The sequence below is a fragment of the Grampus griseus genome, assembly GCF_964374135.1.
Source record: "Grampus griseus genome assembly, chromosome: 5".
In the NCBI taxonomy this organism is placed as follows: domain Eukaryota; kingdom Metazoa; phylum Chordata; class Mammalia; order Artiodactyla; family Delphinidae; genus Grampus; species Grampus griseus.
In genome coordinates, this window is record NC_138998.1 from 86,070,488 (window position 1) to 86,074,635 (window position 4,148).

Here is a 4,148-nt window from a genome sequence, read left to right on the forward strand (position 1 = left end):
TTGAAATTCCAGTTGATACTTCCAGGAGCCAGGTCAAGAGTATGACAATTCAGAAAAATAGTACATAGTACATAAAATCTGCATCCCAGGGGCCCCTGTAAAAGAATGATCAAAATAAGAGGAGGTCAGTTAAAGAATAATTCTTAAAGGGAAAAAATAAAAGAATATGACAATTCATTTGGAAGAGTTTTTATCCCCTTGATACTACACTGGTCCTCGTTTCTCTGCCTTTGAAAGCACTCCTGAGTCTTCGTACCTCGGTAAAACAATCGTCACTATGGCTAAAATCATCCTGATCTCCCCTGACCTGTACTCCTGACCACATCTGCAGAGCTAAGGAGGCATAGAGCTTAATGGTAATCTAGAGATCATCTCATAAGAAGTCCCCTACAGCCATTCCCACCATTTTACAAAAGGAGAAAATGAGGCAAAAAGAAAGAGATCTGTCTAAGTTAGAAGGGGAGATAAAATTTATTAGCATTTCAAGCCCCTGACTACTAAGCCGCTGCTCTTTTCACCAATCCAAGCAAATGGTATTCAAGCTACTAAAGATGACCCCAGAGGGCTCTCTCATCAAGGCGGAATTTGATGCTCAGCACACGACTTCATACTCAGCAGTCGTTAATAAAGGAGTGACACTCCAAACAGGACAAGTTTCCTGGATAAGAAAGGCCTGAGGCAGTGGTTTTTGTTTTTGTTTTTCTTTTCTTTTCTTTTCATGACTAAGAATGGATTCTCTTCTGCCTCAAGACCTTGGAGGATTCTCTACTTCTAACATCAGAGCAGAAACATCTTTAAGAGTGGTGCTCTAACAACAGTGTCCAAATTTGGAACCTTGAAACTCAAGGGCACACCTGAGGGACAAAGCAGCTCGAGAGACTTTAAACTCCTAAGACTTCGTCAACAATCAACTCTTGAGGGTCTTCAGAGATGACGTGATGACTGTAACATAAAATACCTGATTTTTAGCAAACATGGTGAAACTTGCTCAAGTGAATTAGTATTCTTTTTTTTTTCACCTCAAGTAGTCACTCTGTAAGAAAGTATACTTTATCCTAACATATAGTCATTTCACAAAATATTTTCGAACTTCTCTTTGGAAATTGCCATGAAAGCCTATTCAGCTTTCTTTCGAGGGTCTTCAGTGTTAATAGATGCTTCTTCCTTAAGATGGATTTGGATATTAGAAATAGCCAAAAGTCACACTCTTAGTTAATTAAAAGGAACAAGGCAGGTAAAATTGTTTTTGTTTAAAAATTGTATATTGATAGACACCAATTTTCTGGGTTGTTCTGAAGGTGTTTCCAAAAACGTCATTTCAAAAATAATTTAAGGAATGTCGATATCATCGGAATAATCTTCCCAAGTGATTAAAGCAGAATCAACATTCATTCCTTCAAATAAGCTTTGGTATTGTGGTTCAGAGACCAGCCACAAGTATGACACAGTCCCCCAATGAAATACACACTGTTATTTAAATGGACATTTGAAAAGATGCTTAATAGCTTAGAAAATGCTTTTGTTATAACATTAAATGAAAAAAGCAGGGTATAAAATTATACATCACAGATTATTACAACCACATAAAAATGCTCATAGATAAAGACTGGAGGAACAGACACCAAGAAGTTAAAAGTGATGGTCTTTGGGTGGTGGACCAGCAAGTGATTATATTTTTACTGTTCAGTGCTGTCTAAAATTTTTAATGAACAGGTATAACCTGCAGTGATGAGGAACACTTTCTTTTCTTTCTTAAAAAAACCTCAATTACATGTAAGCACTTTCTAATAAGCAATGAAAGAATTCCTTCTATTAGCCTCAAATTATGATCACTTTCCTGCATGGTGCCTCATCTGTAACATGAAGTAGCTGGGTAGTTACCATCACTCTGAAGGCTTTTGAAAAGACCGAATGCAGCAACCATAGATGCTAAAATTAAACACCCAGAAAAGTCACAGATTAATAAAATAGTATGATTTGGTTCTATTAAAGAAATATTTCGTTTACTTGAACATCTTATACCATGATTAGACTAAATTCTGTAAATGCATATTCATTTTAGACCAAAGTTGACCATGTGTTAATTAAGAAGCTTAAACATAACCATACAGCAGCAGATCTAGACTTTACCTAAAGACATGGTAGTCTATTTTTTAGAAATTTTTATTGGAGTAGAGTTGACTTACAAAGACATGGTCGTCTTTAACTCAACTGGCATACTACTGTTGGCATACTACTAAATTCATTCCTTCCATAGGCATTTATCAAGTGCCATAAGGCACCCAGCACCAGGTACCCAAAGGCTCTATGAGCGATTGTATTTTGCATATCTATGGTACAATACTTTCCTTGTTCACAAAACATGATGACTTATGTTCCCTCTGATTTTTCACACAACTCTGTATTCACGATACAGCTATTGTTAGTGTTCATCACACGAAATGAGGAATAGTTTTAGGACTAATTGTTAACACCCTGAGGGCAGGAACCATGCCTTAGTTGTCTTAATAGTCAACAAATTTGCCAAATTAAATTCCCATTGTGCAGATGAGGACATTGAGGCTTAAGGATGTTGCGTGATTTGTTCACAGTCATAAAGCCAAAAAGTGGTTTGGGACACCCAACTTATTTTCTATTTTACAACTTTCCTATAATAATACCAGCACTTTGATACCTACAGTATCTTTTAGATATGACTAACAAAAAATTTAATTCAACACTCAAGTATCTAAATTCCTAGAAGCAATAAAATTTATAACGAAGAGAGTGACTCTTTACTTTACAAAAACACCTGTAATAACCATATAAACAACTAAGGATGACTAAATACATTTACAACTAGGCAATTACAAAGAAAATGTGCTATAAGAATGTAAATAATAATGAACCAAGTAAGCTGAGTTTATCCTCAGTGTAAAAGATAATACCTTGAGCTGTGATCTAATAGAGGTCCTCAAAATCCTAAAAGATACCAGTAGAGGTTGAGAGAGAAAAATCATTCATATGGGAGAAGTGCTAATAAAATTGTCTAGAGACCATCATCTGAGAATTAAAAATGAGGACACCTAGGATTTGGGACAGCATATTTTCTCACAAAGAGTAATAAACACAGGCTCCCTGGATTCAATCAGTTCAAATATTATATAATTCTCCCCTAATACACCTGAAAATGAAGCCCTCTACACAGTGATGTACTAGTTACTGTTTACAATCAGATCGTGGGGGGGTGTGGGGGGCTGGGTTGGGGATGTATGCATGTATGTACGTACATATGTTTATTATAAATTTTACTGATATAAAAGATGTATTTCCCACAATTTAGAAATAAAAATGACATGCATTATTTTTTATTGTAAATTCTACACAGTCAGCTGATTCTCACAGAATGCATTTGCTGATTTTTGCCATACTTTTGTGGCCATAGCCAACGTATGGTTGCAATTTAATGAGTATAGTCCAGACTCATTGATGTCACTGAATGTCTAATTAGGAGGAGATGTACAGTAGTGCACCACTGTATAATATTTCCACCAAACAGATAAAATAAATGTAAATAACCACCAGAGCATATATAACAGCAAAATCCAGTAAAATGAGAATGTGATGAGTTTTGAATATGTATTACTCTTGTTTCTAATATGACTTATTTGATTTTTAAGGTGATATAATTTTTGTTAATAATGGCTCTGTTTGTGGCATGGGGGTGGGGGGGAATTCCCAAGATGGCAGAGTAGAAAGACCCTGAGTTCACCTCTTCTCGCAGGCACACCAAAATTACAACTATTTACAGAACAACTATCAATGAAAAAGACCAGAGCCTAACAGAAAATATCTTCCACATCTTTAGGTTTACATATAAAGAAAGAACCACAACAAGATGAGTAGGAGGGACGGAATTATGTTATAGTCAAGACTGATAACCCCAGGTAGGCAATCCACAAATGGAAAAATAATTATAATTGCAGAGGTTCTCCGCAAAGAGTAAGGGGTTTGAGCACCACATCAGGCTCCCCAACTCGGGGTCCTATGCCAGGAAGATCAGCCCCAGAACGCTTAGTTTTGAAGGTCAGCAGGGCTTATTTTGGGGAAACACAGAGGGCTGTGGGAAATATAGACTTCACTCTTAAAGGTGAAGATTCACACAAAAT